This window comes from Stegodyphus dumicola, chromosome X2 (genome assembly GCF_044657685.1).
Source record: "Stegodyphus dumicola isolate Sdum_Otavi_A_Nest chromosome X2, ASM4465768v1".
Classification (NCBI taxonomy): domain Eukaryota; kingdom Metazoa; phylum Arthropoda; class Arachnida; order Araneae; family Eresidae; genus Stegodyphus; species Stegodyphus dumicola.
This window is the reverse complement of record NC_140781.1, coordinates 128,226,494-128,243,674: the sequence shown is the minus strand read 5'-3', so window position 1 is coordinate 128,243,674 and position 17,181 is coordinate 128,226,494. Positions and strand designations below refer to the sequence as shown.

The 17,181-nt window shown below is 33.4% G+C and overlaps 1 protein-coding gene across 1 annotated transcript in view; it reads right to left on the bottom strand.

Annotated features, from left to right (window-relative positions):
- Positions 1 to 14,002, bottom strand: part of Tmem63 (transmembrane protein 63) — a 170,835-nt gene extending 156,833 nt beyond the window's left edge. Inside the window, exon 1 of the mRNA XM_085809371.1 lies at positions 13,900 to 14,002. The gene's annotated coding sequence lies outside the window, so the exon portion shown is untranslated. The remainder of the gene's footprint in view (positions 1 to 13,899) is intronic.
- Between the last annotated feature and the right edge of the window lie 3,179 nt (positions 14,003 to 17,181).

The following is a 17,181-nucleotide window of genomic DNA, read 5'->3' as shown; positions in this document are numbered from 1 at the left end:
CTAGCAGCTCGACAAAGTGTTTTCTGTTTTGATATAAAAGATCTTTTTTACATTTTTTTTATGCCAGAGTTATTGAATTCTGTTGATGTTTGCAATGATCATTTACGTCCGTGAACTCAAACTCAAATTGCATGCTGACCAAATGCTCAATCTGAAAGGAGCTGATGAACCAGAACACATTTTTAAACAAAATTTTGAAACAGTTTTGACAAAACAAAATAAATAAAAAATAAAATAAATTTAAAATTTCACTTACTGAATATTTATCAAAGCATACAGACGCAATGATAATAATAACACAAAGGAGAAACTTCAAACTTATATTTTTTTTGCATCTGAACTCTAAAGAATGGTATCTGCAAGAAATTTCCATTGGGTACATTTTGTAATTTAAACGCATTGACAGGTAAATATTAAAATTTTAGAATGACATTAATTTCAGGTAATTCCAGTATGTTGAATTAATCACTAAATAATTTTAACCGGAAAACCGGAAATTTCAGAATACTGGAGCGCCACCCCCGGGGTCGGCTGCTAAGCTAAATTTACTGGCTGTAGCAATGTGGTAAATTTTCCCACATCACCCCAGTCATGTAGCCTGGCGTACAAGCATATTAGTGACAAAGACAAAGCTGTAGATTTTTTTTTATTTTAATAGCAGTTGAGCGTATAAGCTCAGTCCATATCTTTCAAAGGCTAAACTGGAATGTTGAGAGAAATATTATACGAACGCAACAGAAAAATATGGTAGACTATTCAAAGTTGCTCATGATAAAGTCTTCAAACCTACCAGTTTAACTACGTCAATCTGTCAGAATGCCAACACTAGTTCCCAGATAGTGACACATATACTGGAAACAATTTTCCAGCACGATGAACCTATAAAGATACTACAGCGCAGAAGGAAATACGAACTAGTATTGAGCAATATTTTATACTTTGTTCATTGCTAATTCTGAGCCTCTTCCAACAGGTAAGGAACTGAATGACGTAATCAAGAAGCTCAATCCAAGTAAAGCTCCAGGTCTGGATGGGCTTGATAACGGCATTTTCAGAACTATGCATAACACGCATCCGGCAATACTTTTCTCCTATTTACAGACATACTGGAGAATTCGCCACTTTCCAAAAGGCACAAATTGCAGAAGTTGCCCTCTTCCTAAAAGGAAATAAAGATCCAAACGAGGCTGCTTCTTACAGGCCCATCTGCCTGCTCCCAGCCATGGAAAAAATCCTCGAAAAATAGTACTTCAAAGACTGAATTTTTATATTCATGCTAATAAACTCATAAATATTAGGCAACATGGATTTATAGCAGGAAAGCCACTGGATCACGCACTGAATCACCTACGGAACACGGTACTTAGAAACAAGCAGAATAAACTGCATACTGTTGTCATCAGTATAGGGATTCAAAGTGCCTTCGATTCGTTGTGGTGGCATGATGTTTTGAAATGTCTCAAAGATATCAATTGTTTCCAAAACTTTATTTGATTTGATCTACAACTACCTGAGTGAAAGACGAATTCAAACTACAACGGACGGAGGCGTCCACATGCAAAAGGTGACGAAAGGCTGCCCGCAGGTCTTCTGCCTAGGTCCACTTCTGTGGAACCTGGTAGCAAACACCACGCTCAACCTGTTTGATGATGATGAAACATCAGAAATAATAGCGTATGCTGACGACTTCTTGCTAATTTCAAACGGTCACAGCCATAAAAGTTACGAGGTAAATTCCCAAAAAGTGTTAGACAAAATACTCCGCTGGGCCAGTGAACATAAGCTCACAATTTCAAGAGCAAAAACAAAAGGAATGCTAATTAGCCCAGGAAAAAGGCACGAGCGTATCCCGTGCATAAACTTTCATGGCAGAAATATACAATTCGTGAGACATTTCCGCTACTTGGGTGTGTTTATAGATGTCAGATTCTCCTGGCTCCCTCACACCAAGGATCGTAAAGAAAGGCTGCATAAATTGTCTAATACAATGCGGGGAACAGCTGCTGCTGACTAGGGTGTCTCCTCGCAGATGCTCAAAATATGGTATGCCTCAGTCGCTGAGCGCATAGCTCTTTATGGCGTTTCCATATGGGGCATCGATGGTTTTATGGGTTTCTTAATGAAGATATAATCTCCTCTAAAAGTGCAGACATGAACTTAAATATCTAGCAATAATGCTTCTTTTAATATCCTTTAAAATAACAAAGCGTGGTAGGAAATAATTAATGGGAACTTTGGTTTACATTAGCAATTCAAATAGAATAAATTTTCAATGAAATATTTTCGCTGCGACTTAAATTTAAAATAAAAAAATCAGAGAAAAATCAAAATTATTCTAAATAACAAGTTTTATAGCATTTAATTACTTGAAAAGAAAGGTGCACCATAATATAAATTACCGAGCGAATTTCAGCGATAAAATTCGCTTGATAATAACTGAATAATCGGATAATAACTGGATATTTTCTTGAGACCAGTACATGATCTTAACAGCATATTCAGTTGTATTAGATATCAATGTATTAACTAAAATAGCTTTTTAATAAACATAATAAATTTTAAATATTTCGATATATGCTTGTTTTGGGGAATGCACAATATTCAGTCACTCGCCATGTGTTTTTCACACTAGACTTTCTTGTTCAAATAACGTCAATTATGATGGAGCACAAAAAATAGGTATTGTTGTTCTGTTAATAGGAACGGATACAGAATGTATGTATATATGGATGTATGTGTTCATGTATGCATGTATATATGTAAGCACCAATGTGTTTGTATACATATAGGCACATAAATGCATACATACATACGCACATACATTCATACATATCTCAATCCGGTCCCGACAACATAACAGTACCAAAAAGTAACCGAGTGCCTTCAGTACTGAAACTTACAGCTCACAGAGAAAATCTTCCTGTTATTCAGCCTCTACTTTCAGTAACGGTCTACTTACTTTACTTCAAAACTACTAGCCTCTGCTTCACTAGTTGATAATTTACCATGCGGCTTCAGTTTTCCAAAATGTAAATGTTTAAGTTCTCGACTGAAAAAATACAAAAAATTACGAACATAATTTTCAAAGCACAGCTACTGTAGCATAGAAGCTGGTTCCATGCTTTCCTCAGGTCCCACCAATGGCTGACCGATTAAAACTTGTTTTTGTGATTTTTTCCGTATGGGTAATGGGATTACTAGCCAGCTTCCCTTAGAAAGCCCTCCATGAAAGCATCCCCTCTCCTTAGATATAGTCCTCATATGCTTTGCCATATTCAAATAACCTAACCTATCCACATTTTTTTGAAGAATTTGAATTCGTGTTTTATTAATAGCATAAAGTTTTTTTTCGCAGAGGAGACGTTTTTCAGATTCGAGTTTACTTCATCGTGGAAATGATATGTATCTATCTCTGCTCAATCCATGTATTTAAAGGAATCCCATAATAATACCGCATATTTGTTGGGAAAATAGAGGCATGCAATTGAACCTGGATTTATTAATTTATTTTACAGTGACTAGAGCAGTAGTCTTGATGCATGGAACTTCTAATTTTTTTTATGTTAACGGGGCTTCGGTAGGGGGGGGGAACAAGAAAATGGAAAAGTAGCTGATCCGGATAAACATGTCACATGAAGGGAGTATATTAAAAACACCCATTTTACTCTATATCTAACAGCTTCTACTTTGTTATATTCGTATTATATATGGAATAAATAATAAAACGATTTGTTAAAATCTTAGATAAAAAAGTGATTGCTTTAAATATATCTGAAGAAAGTTTTCTTACGTAACTGATGCCATAATTAGAAATGAAATTTCACAGGGTGTTAGATAAGCACAGGAGAGCTATCTGCCTAAGGTACATGATGCCTTTGTAGAAGACATTCTAAGAGAAACTGACTGGCATTTATGTTACACATGGGAAAAGCCATTGCCTGGGATTGGACCTGCGTCTTTCAGTATTCAGACGACTGAACCATTCGGCCATGGGTGGGACGGTAACGAAACGCTAAATCAGTGTAAATGAAAAAAAAAATAGAATATTTTTGCAGCATTGTGAATCTGAAGGCTACAGTGTAAACTTAAATTGAGTACATGTATAAGAAAAGATTATATTTTTGCATATTTATGAAATATTTGCAAGTAATATTGTTTTATGTGATATTTAATCCATGTTTCTGCATCCCAACATATGTTTCGGCAATATTTACATAATTTATTTACCAATATGTACAGACGTTTTTAAGAAACCCTAACTTTCACTCAGACCTGAGAAACTACTACTTTTTTCTGCGTGAAATAATGTGATAATATTGACTATAACATCCTTTCGATATGTTACTGTGAAACGATTAATCCGGTGGTTACGCATAATCGCCCATTTTTATGTATTATCACCAATGATCTTGATAAGCGAGAAAAATTATTTCATTTATTGCGAATTAATTACGTTTACTGATGATTATGCACAATTCTTAGCTCGTACCGGTAAATATGATCAATTTCACCTTTATGAAACATTATGCATTACAGGCGCAAAGTGAAAAATTCGGGCATGTTTATCAGTTCTACCAATTTCATTTGAGAGTTTTATAAAATCGACAGAAAAAGTGAAAACTACAGTTAAATTTACCAAATTCAATCAGATGACTGGTTATCATACATGCAGATTCTCCAGGTTAAGGATTTTTACTGTAAATGATGCAACTTCACGTTATCATGTCAGGTACGATAATACCTACGATATTATTATGGACATAACCCTAGAAACACCATCGACCTATAATTGCATCATCTTGTTGCATATTTCTCATATTTTGCAAGCCTGTAATCTTTTATTATAGATGAAAAGCCCAGGAAAAAATGCTCGGTAACCTATTCCTTTATCCTAAAGGAGGTGGTAAATACTGCTATTCTAGGCTGAGCTTATCCGATAGCAATTGCTATAGGATTCACATGGGGTGTCTCAACAAGAGCAGCAGAGGTGTGTTCTAAAATAGACACACTTTAATTTTAGAAAATGAAAATTATTTTTACATACTTAAAACAGGTAAATGTTCCTATTTAAGAACGTAGAGTTTGATTTCACCTGATAACACTGGAATTTGATCACTGTCAGCTCACTTTGCAGCACTGTTGCAGTTCAGTCGATATGGAACGTTAACGCAAAGGAACAGCAGTTTTGATTGTGAAATGAAAACTCATTACAAGAATGGAGAATGTTTTGCCCGGACTGTTAGGAAGCTTAGTACAGTCTTTGGATGTGAAAGTACGCTTAATTAAACAACAGATCGCAGATTGATAAAGAAATTTGAGGACCCAGGTTCGACAGCAAATATTAAATCCCCACACTCTCTATTCAGCAGGTCTGTCGGAAACATCGCTGTTATAGTAAGTGATAGTGTTATTGTAAATCCCAAACAATCCGAACTGAGAAGCCTAAAAAGACTAACAATGAAAGAACGTAAAGAGGAAATTCGATACGTTACTCAGTATGTGAAAATTTGTAACATAACATTACGTAAATCCAAACATTTATTATGATTTAGATCTTCTTTCCTTTTTCTCTACCAGATGTGGATTGTAAGTTAGAGCGTGTTTCTGCTTCTCGAGGCCATGTTGCTAGGTTTCGTTAGCTCAGATAAGATTGCATTCTTCGGCTCTGCATTATAGTTGCCGACATTTAAGTAATTACTTCGGTGAGGAGTTTGAGCTAACTTCGCGTTGAATCGATTGCATAGCCTTTGGCTAAATACTGAAATGGACTGTTACTTTTAAGTTCCATCCCTACAGGTGGTTGGCTGATTTGTCAAGCCCGAGACATGCATTTATGTTACAATTCTGATTTAATGAGAAGGCTTGTTTTCAAACTTTCTTAAGACTTAACAGTTCTTTGTCCGTTGAAGCGACTGGTCTGTCAGGAATTTGGACTTAGTTTATGCTACTAAAGAAAACCAAAATCTATAAAGAGATTACGAATTTTATCAAAGTCTGCGAAGCTGCAGAGCAAATAGTGGAGAACATACATCAAATATTATTTTTTTGTTCTTAAATTGGAACATTTACCTTTTGTAAGTATGTAAAAATATTTTCAATTTTCTAAAAATAAAGTATTTAACTGGGCTTATTAAATACGGCGCTTTTGTTGGGATACCTTTTACAAGAAACGATCGGGGTTAGTGACTGATGAAAGCCTAATCCAGCATTATGTACACGTTTTCTTAAAAATTTGTGCTCACATAGACACCATTGGTGGCTGCCAGTGATTGGCGTCTTTGAATATTAAGATGCATCCGGTTCTTGTTTGCATGCGATAATCCTTAAATGATCACTGTTTTGTTTGTTGAGAAAGTTATGAGTTTCTCCAAATCGTGTTCGCGAGCGACTAGTCATAATTTGAGACATATTGAAATTGTGGAATATCTGTTTGTTGACAGACGGCTTCAAACATTCAGGAAGCTCTCAGTGTTTCGATAGTCATAAATGTCATCTTAACATTTTGGAAGATCGAGTACTTAGGAATAACTCATATCTAAACTGTTCACATCAACATATTTACTCCTTTGTACTATTTCCAGTTTTATTAATATTTCACTGGATTCACCAGCTATCGTAACTGCTGAGCTGATATATATTCTCGCTTTAAGCCCATGTCTGGCATATTATAATAAAAGAATTTGCATTATGCTTGGCAACCGTCCGAAAGCACTTGATCTGTTCAATTGCTTAATTTTAAGACATAGATTCTGTTGACAACAGAAACTTTCAGTTGATTTGAGAAATATTGTGCAAGTAATTAGTAATCTGAAAAAAAAAAAACCTTTAATTTATCCATTTGGAAATATATAAAAATTAGGCATAGAAAAGTATTTAAATTTTTTAAACTTAATATTCTAACTTCCCTTAGATATCTAATAATACAAGCTTCAATAAGATTTCAATGCAAATTAAACTTGACAATGTAATTAGTACTTACAAAGGTAAGATACTTAGAGATGAAGCGTTGTCAGACATAATAGTTCGAAGTGAAATCATAAAAAAAAAAGAATTCAATTTGCGTCAGCTTCTCTTTCTTTGCTTTAATTTTATTCTTTTGCTTTTATGCATTACATGAATTAAAACAGTCAGATGACAAGACTTAGCAGACCGAAACGACATGTGTTCAGTCATCAGTGTTTGCAGCATACACAAGCCTTGAACAATTCCATTTTTTGCCTATCTCCGTATTTATCTTTCTTCTTCCATCAAAATTCGTAACTGTGCAGTTGACAAAAAAGTATTCTGACGTCCATTAATACAATAGCCAAGTCAGATTAATTTGTTTACGCAAACATGCATAAGTTGAAGGTCTATAACGGCTCAGTTTTTATCCACCTTCTAGTACATTAAGATTACATCATCTTAAGCACAGGAAGAATTTTGAAATTCAGATCAATGAAATAAATTTTTATACATCCTTAAAAGTGTCAAGTGACTTCAAGAAAGAGTATAACAATGCATTGAAGGGATTTTACTTGAATATATGCGTTATAAATCAATAAACGAAATAGAATTAAAACTGATAAACCTTTAAGAACACTGACCTGCTACAGCTAAATGGATAAAACTACGGTACACAAATAACGAAACTTGGAAATGATAACTACTATTCCAAAGTGTTGATTGCATATGGTATTTACGTTGCATCAAGCAATGAGAGCAGAATTATTTTCGAAATTTTTTTATAAGAATCGAAATAAATAGACTTCGAAATTTGTACCATAATTAACTAACCAACGCTCCTAGAATACGGTATTCTCAGAAAATAATTTTGTTATAATATGATGCTGTTGCTAATGCTGTCTTGTCTGACCTATAATCAGCCCAAGCCCACGAAATTTCTCGGGGCTTGGAGCGCAAGTTTGCGCCTGTCGTTTGAGCCCCTTACAGGTGACAGTGCGATTTATCTCAGTTCCGCCCACAATTTTGATGGGGAGCACCCTGGTGGGATGGATCTGACACATCTCTTTCTTTACCACCAACGTCTCGAAAGGAATTTCGGCTCGCCGCATATTTAGAGTGTCCCCACGCCGCACGGAAACTATACATTTACAAATATCCATGCTTTCTCCGGGATTCGAACGGCACGGCAGTTAGCGACGCTAACCACTATACCGGTTTGGCGGCTAGTATAACATACAAAATGATTACAAAATACCTTAAATTTGGGGCATGAGTTTTCAACAGACTGTAAGTCACTGCAGTAGTCGAGCAGCTAAAGCGTCGAATTGCTTGTTAGCCGTAGATTCGATAGTCTAACATTAATCAGTTCGTCGCCCAGTTAGTATAATGGTTAGCGACACCGACTGCCCGGGTCGATGGGCCCGGGTTTGAATGCCGGAGAAGGCATGGTTGTAACTGTCCGTCCCCCTTCATAAGAGGCAAAGGTGACCATCTATTAGGGTGCTCCTATTATGAAATGGCCACCACTTTCAGCCTTTGTAGTGGTGCAAGTCTACTGGCTATTAAATGAAGCGCCTGATCATTTTAAAATAATAATAATAAAGATTGATCATTTCTATTGCATACGGTTTCGTCAAGCATGAAGTAAGTGTGAAAAATTAACTTTAAAACGTACACCACAAAAGTGTTTATTCCTATAAGTAGTGTTTCTTCAAGATTATACTTGTATTAATTTTGCTAAGTGAGATTATTCAGTCGGAATACATAAAAAAAAGGCCGAAAAACTATACTTCTACGACCTATAATTTTCGAGAAAAATATGAAGAGAAAAACGTACCGTCATATTCTGTGTGTGGAAAAGGAAGTTATGTGTACCGAATTTGAATATAAACTTGTTGATGAAGAAATTGTTTGTTAGTTTATATATGACCCATAGGTATTGTAAAATAAAAGAAAATTACGCCCGAACACGGAATAATTAAATTTTATTTTCATTTTTTTTTGGAAAATAAAAGATACGCATTCTGTAACTGTCCTAAAAAGCGTGATTTCTCATATAAAAACGAGTTTTTGTCAAAGTCGTATGATTGCACTATTCTTGAGGCATGGGCTCAATGAGGTTATCAAGGATATACTCTCCAACTCCTGGAGAAGAATGGTTTCCAGCTGCTGAACAATTTCTGGGGGTGATTAGTGAGCAGCATCCATTCTCCTAGGAGTGTCCCAAAGACGTTCCAATATTTGTCGATATAATAATTTTCCTTTTAAAACTCTTTTCTTCTGTTAAAATAGACGATTATACGTTTGTTTCATACCGAAATCACAATATCCCCTATTTGTTTTCAGCTTCTCAAAGCTCATTCGAAACAACTTATAAGCTCAAAGAATAACTATTTGACCTATTCGGTATTTTGTAGCTAATGGATCTAGCATGATGAAACCCAGGCTCTTCTATACGTGATTCAGCTTTCCTAAAGTGATTGACTGGATTAGCTATATTCGTTTAAATTAATATACTCGAATTAATATACTAGTTTAAGCTAGAGGTCCTGGTTGTGTCTCCCTCATGATCACTAGACACATTTTTGGATTTCTTTTTATGGGGCGATCTGAAGGAATTGGTGTATCGAATCCCATTTACTATAGAAAGAGGCTCAACTGCTAGTCTTCGTGTTGCCTTCACTTTTGTGGATACCAACAGCTGGATGGTATTTAGTCAACCATTCGACGGCATGAACAAACATGCCTCGATATGCACGCTGGTCACCTTTAGCTTCTTTTGTAATTCTAATTTTATATGCAGTGTGCCAAAACTCGTGTTTCCAATAAAACTTATTTTTCTAATACCAAATGTGACGTGATATAATTTCATTGGCATTTTTCTCAAAAACTATGAATCCTGAAGTTATAACACTTGCGTAATTTTTTATGTACCCCAAACGAGGAATTTCGCCTCCTAGAGTTTATGCGGTCTTGATACCCTGTATATATGTAAGCAGCAGACAGACTTCAAAAGCTTAGCGACATTTAATTCACCATCAATAAAAATACTTTATATACAAATTTATTAGTTTAATAACATAATTTAATGAACACAGGCGAACTTCCCTATGGCTCCGATATTTCATACGACTTTTTTATATATCATTTTGGAAATTTATGATTTGCAAAGCGGACTGCCAAGTCGCTGGACTTAAGTTCGAAACCCTAATCGATGTTTGATATTGCACTAAAAAAACACCGATAACTGATATTCTCGTAAATTGCTGGAAATCTTCTCTAGAGGGAAAAATACGAAAATGGGAAAAGAATGTTCGAGATCCTCAGATTTATTCCTCGGAGTTTTCTCGGTCAAATATAGTATTGAGTGGGACATGAAGTCGTACTGTAGTCACTGATGCCCCAGGCTTTGCGCAAACATAGATGCATACTACTGACCAGAATCTTGTTTATTCGTACATACACATACAACTCAATGCCCAGATATTCAAAAAAGCGCAATGCTCTGATATGGTATTTAATAATAAATACTTCATTTGCACTAACGTAATAGGAATTTACAGAGAATTAATTACCTGTATTCCCCTAGTTTGAAAGCATATCAAAATTTTTCAACTATTCAAAATCTTTAAATTATAGGTTATTCATGTCAAATTTTACATACAAAGGAATCTTACTTTTTCAGTGCTCTATAAAGCACATGAAAACACATTTCTCAACATTTTCATTCTCTTCTCGTAACAACTTTAATAAATAAATTTTCAATATATTATATTGACTACATTCATTAAAATACTCAGTTAGCATGCATATGATTTATGCCAAACATTTCTTAGACTGTATTATATTGAAAGTGTGTTATTACTCTGACTACAGTACTTAAAAGAGTTCACAAGAAATCGTTCGATTAAATAGAATTATTTCCGTTCCAGGTTAATTATTTATGAGAAAGGCTTTCGAGGATATTTTTTTATAGATGATTTTTCAAAGGAAACGTTCGTTTTCATGCTACGTTAGGGAAAACCAGGAAACCACTTACGCGGTTAGTTATTTATGCCGCCGGGAATCAAATCTAAGATGCAGTGAGTAGTGTTCTATTAGTAAAGCCATATAGTTATTACTGGGCTGATTTGCAAACAAATGCTAAATAACACTCTTTCATACAGCAGTGTACAATTTAACGGTGTATATGGTATCCTGTAATAGTTTGTCATAAATAAAATAATAGGTTATTCGTTTTTTAGCGCTTACACTATTTTTAATAGCAGTAGTGCAGAATTCCTCAATTTAGGGAAAACAGCAGCTCAAAGAATTTCTTCAAAATATTCAGTGCAGGGTCTGAAAATTTCTTTAAAATGCTGATTTAAGGGGGCACAGCATCTTTAAGCATTCAAAAAATCAATTTTTTTATTTATTCCGATTCTATTAACATTTCTGAGCACTATGCAAAAATCTGCATTGAAAAATTCCTATTATTTCTCTAGTTATGACCATTTACGCAAACCCTTATGCAAGAGACAATCTGATAAAAGGGCAGCCATTGCCATTTAAAGGGGCGGACACGCCCACGTGACTGTTTACGTTCCATATCTGCAGCTGCGATATTTCTTTCCTTTCGAATGTTTTCTTTATGATTGCTGCCTCACAATTTTTTATTTTCCCTCCTCTTTTGAGAAGCCAGGAAGGTAACTACTCATCTTTATATCTTCGTTTCCGTTAGCTGTTTGTTTACCTCGTGTTAGAATTACGCATTATCGTTTTCTTTCAATTTTGAAAATTTGAATTGCAGTTTTCACAAAACAAAACTGCTTTTTTAAAAGCAAAATGAATGCTGTTAATGCTAAAAGGGCATCTGGTCAAAGACCAAAAAGACGGAAGAGGCATCAGTATTATGGAAATCAACATACAAAGCGTGAGTGTGTTGACATAGACCTAAACATTTCTGCATCAGCAAGAAAGATCGGTAACGATTCATCTGCATCAGCTGAATTTGTGGATAACATGAATGTGGTTATGCTATTATCGATAAAAAACTGTTATTTTCAGCATTAGAACAATGTTTATGTTGTTCGATATGCCATAATAAAATACATATAAATTCAGAAATAAATTATGGGCTGACGATAAAAATCAATGTTACATGCAGTTCTTGTGGAATAATTTCCTCTTTCAAAAACTCTAAGATGGTTGGAAAAAAACAGAATGCTTCTGACTTAAATAGACGATTTATTCTGGCCATGAGGTGCATTGGCAAAGGACTAGCAGAGTGTAAAACCTTTTGTGGACTTATGGACTTACCATCGCCTGTCGCACAAAAATCTTATGACAAGATTGTAAGTCATATACATGCAGCTACATATACATATAAAAAGTATGTAAAGTACTACATATAAAAAGTATGAAAAATGCAGCTGATGAAGAGGTCCAGTTGACTGGTTCCATGGATTTGACAGTTAGTGGCGATGGCACCTGAAAATTAGGGGCCATTCGTCACGTTTCGGTGTGACGTCTATAACTGGCAGTGAGACAGACAAAGTTATAGACAGATATACTTCTAGTGCGCACTGTAAAGGTTGTAAAACTGCGAAAGATTTTCGTTCAACAGAAAACTATTTAGAATGGAAACGTCTTCACGCGAAAGTGTGTGCAAAAAATCATTCGGGATCATCTGCCAAGATGGAAGTGAACGGGATGCATATAAGCAAAATGTACACTGCTAGGACAACGGCTTGAATTTGGCCAATGACAGCCCAGATGAGGGTCACCATTAACTCCGCCCACATGAGTGATGTCACATTTCTGACGTTTGTTTACATTCCGCTCTTCGGAGTTACGCAGTGCGTTGTTTGAATGTACATTTAGATTTTCGTAATGAAAGTGTTTATATATATATGGTTTATATATGTATATAACGATTTAATGTTTGTTTCGGAATATTAAGGATTACTCTACTGTTCCAATAGAAAATTAGATCTAGTCGGATGGAAGTTATTGATGGCTGGAAGATGCATGTAAAGTGTGATTTACAAATTATTCTGCATATTGATAATCAGAAACTTTTAAGTGATAATGACTTAAATCATCTAATATATAAAATGCGTGAATTAAACCAAGGGAAGTTAATGTTAAGTTAGTGAAAGCAAGTGCTAATTTCTGCCAGTAATTAATGCAGTAAATATTTTGAATCAAAATGCCACCAGTTACCATTGCAATGAATTAACATAGTGTGTGTCAAGACATCCTTAAAATACATTTCATATATATATATATATATATCTGAATATTTACAGCATTATTAACTGTGATTTGATTTCTTTACTGGATTCAATATGCTTAGAAATAAACTTCATTTTATTATTAGAACATAAAGAGTATAAAGATGAAAAAGTGGGTTCACTCTAATGAATATATTTATTGAAGTATAATTTAGCTGTGAAACTACTGAAGTTAAATGAAGAACACGTTATTTAATAGGAAGTGAATATATTTAAGATATGCTACCAGCTCTGATATTTCAAGACTATTGTATATGCTTATCTATGAAGATTAAATCACTATTAACTGACAGGGTTATGGTTCTGTTAAAGCATATATCATATTTGGAATTTTCATTGCTCAGTATGCATTCTTAGAAAGGAAGTTCATTGTTTTGCTGAAATGCAAAGAAAATAATACTGAATAACTGTAAGTGCTTAGTGTAATAGACCTACTGAAATCTAAACTGCAAATGCTAAATGATGCTGAACAAAGCAAGAATTGAATTTAGTAAGATATGTTACCAGTTATGATATTTCAAGACTATCGAAAATTCTTAACAAGGAGGTGTAATGCTGAATCACACCTGTTCTAAGGTGTAATGCTGAATTGAATCCAATAAGTATACTTTTATTTCCAGAAAAAACACATTCAAGCAATTCAAATTAATCAAATCAAATTCAATAAAATCACTATTACCTGGCATATTATAGTTCTGGTAAACCATATAGTATCATATTTGGGATTTTCATTGTTGAGTATGCATTCTTAGAAAAGAAGTTCATTGTTTTGCTGAAATGTAAAGAAAATAATACTGAATAACTGTAAGTGCTTAGTGTAATAGATGTACTGAAATCTAATTTAGCTATAAAACTGCAAATGCTAAATGATGCTGAACATAATTTAGCAAGAATTGAATTTAGTAAGATATGTTACCAGTTATGATATTTCAAGACTATCAAAAATGCCCAACAATTAGATATCATTACCTGTTCTAAGGTTTAACGCTGAATTGATTCCAATAAGTATAATTATATTTCCAGGAAACATACCTTCAAGTGAATTGTGTGAATGTGTGTTTATAGTCTTTACATCTTTACATTTTTGAGAAAAAGTATTCAATATTGATTTTCTTACATTAGTATGTATTTTTGACTATGAAGTTTGTGCATTTAAATATTATATTTTGATTTATTTCCAAATTCATTAAAAGTATTTTTTTACAATTTACTGCCTGATTTTATGCATTATATGTATAAGTAATAAATAATTATTGTAAATATGCTATGTAACTTTGATCTTTGTATTGAAACAACTTATTTATATATACATAAGATATGTATGAGTCAGGAATCAACTTGTGGCAATTGAAATTGAATTGTTAATAAGAAATTAATGATAATAATATGCATTGCTGATGTATCTCATAAGATGTATTACTGGTGACAGTACTTAAAATGAATCAAAACACTATAAGATTAAACTGTATGGTTAAAAGGTGCTATTCTATTTTTGGGACCAGATTGAGAAATGTATGTATGTATTCATGTACATGTGTGTATATACACATGTCCATAGGCCCATCAATGGCAGAGAGTGTTAAAATCTTTAAACACTGAGTTCGAATTCAGGAGACTTGTCTGGCTTCGTGGACGTTTTCTTTTTTTTTTCCATTTGTAATGTGTATACCAGCCAGTTTCCTTTAGAAAGTCCTCCACAAAGGCATTCCTTCCCACAGGCAGATAGCCCTAGTGTGCTTTGCCATACTAAACTAAAATGAAACCAAAACCACTCGTGGCTACATACATTACATCTTTGAATCCTGTCCCGATAACAGAAGAGTACCAGTTAAAATTGAGCTTCTAAAGATATGTGAAAAGAGTTTTGAATTAAAATCCAAACTATATTTCATTATCTTGTAATAAATACATTGGACTTAAGATCACACAGTAACTATTTAATATGAGTTCCACTAAGCTGTTAATAAAACTTTATATTTACATTAAGTATTAAAATCAATATCAGAATGTTGTGAATTAGTATTATTGTTCGCATGTGCTTCACATTTAGAAGTCCATTCTATTATCCATAATTTAATATCCATTCTTAACAAATAAGAACAAAATGATACTAATTATCACATTTATTCATTTATAAGTTCTATGAATTGCAATAATTTCCTTTTCCGATATCTTCTTTTACAAAATACTTTCAGCCCATAATTCATTTTTAAATGTTAATTTCTCTTCATCATAAGTAAAATATATGCACAGATTATTGATGAAAAATTTAAGATGAAAAATTATTTAATTAAAATTTCAAAGTATATGTTACAAAAAACAAACATATTGACATCTTTAATGCATTTATTAAAACTTATTTATTTATTATAGTGAAATACTCAGATTCCCAGATTAATAGATAGAGTTTGAAAAGCAGAGGTCTAAGATATCATGTAACATTTATTTACATAAGAATGACTGTAAATACATAATGATCACAAGTTCTCTTTTACTCAGACATTTCACGTTAACCTGCTTTTATTGAATTAGAGTTTTAAAAATAAGTATTTTTAATGATTTTTCTACTACTGTTTCAAAATTATGATTTTTATGCTAGTCAGAAATGATTTTCTTCCAGTATATAGAAATAAATTATTTATTTCTGGAATAGCCATCGAGTAATTTAATGGTGTTTAAAGGTGTATTTAATTATGGCAAAGCACACTAGGGCTATCTGCCTAAGGGGAGGGATGCCTTCGTGGAGGACTTTCTAGAGAAAACTGGCTTGTATACACGTTACACATGGGGAAAACCACGAAAACGCCCATGCAGCCATCCCGTTCGCGAGATTCGAACCTCGGACCGAACTACCAGTGTTCACGAGTAATTTAAAATATAATACTTAGTACTATTACAAAACTTAAGAACTTCAAAATATTCGTTTTAAAGTTTTTAACATGCTGCTTTTTTATAACATTAAAAAAAATATCCAAAATGTAAACTTGTAATATTGAAAAATTTCTATCTTAAGTAAAATTATTGTCACTACATAATTTCAGTACAAACTAAATATTGCAGTATATAAAAGAATACAATATACTGCCTGTAAAATTAATGGTACATATTAACACAACCACCTTGGCTCAATTTGGATTTAACACATGAAAAGGTAAAAGTCACTTATTGGGTGCAAGTTGATGGTTTTCATAACTTTTCTTAAACATATACCCAAATTATTGATATTTATCGTAAGTTGGCTAACATTATCAAATTATGAAAAGAAAACATATTTTAGCAATTTGAAATATAAATTTTAATTATTAAATAAGGATTACATAATACATTAAAATTAAAACACGTTCATCTCCAGATCTTTCTGTAATTTTTTTGCCCTATTCTTTTCCATGAGCGATTTATTTTTGCTCGAAAAAACATTAAAGAATTTCAGAGACTCGGCATCGCACAAACCTCAGCAGCGTTGGGTATCTATCAAATGTATTTCCTTTTTGTTCCTTTTAAAAATTTGTTGGCAAAATTTTGTATTCCTCTAGAATTTTCCATTGTTCCTAGTTTTTTTCATTGTTGGAAAATTCCAAAGCGCATATTTTAAAATTAAGGCAAGAAATATCACAACTTGTTCATAAAAATTGAAACTTGGAATACAACACAAATAATGTATACAAAAACGGCGACAATGCCCTATTAAAGTATTGTTATGAGCATGGTTGCCAGAGTTTGGCACATTTTAAAAATTTGACGAGTTCTGCTGAGTTGGTTGTGAGTAATAAATGAATAACATTGTAATATGTGCATTTTTACTGTTAGGAATATAAAATTTTTACTTGTAATTAAAATCTGAATATGCTAATTATTCATTTGCCTTCTTATGTAATTTTGATAATAAATTAGCCACTATTTATTTTACATTAGTAATCGTCAGACTAATTTTAAATTTAGTTTCAGTGTGAATTTCTTTTGT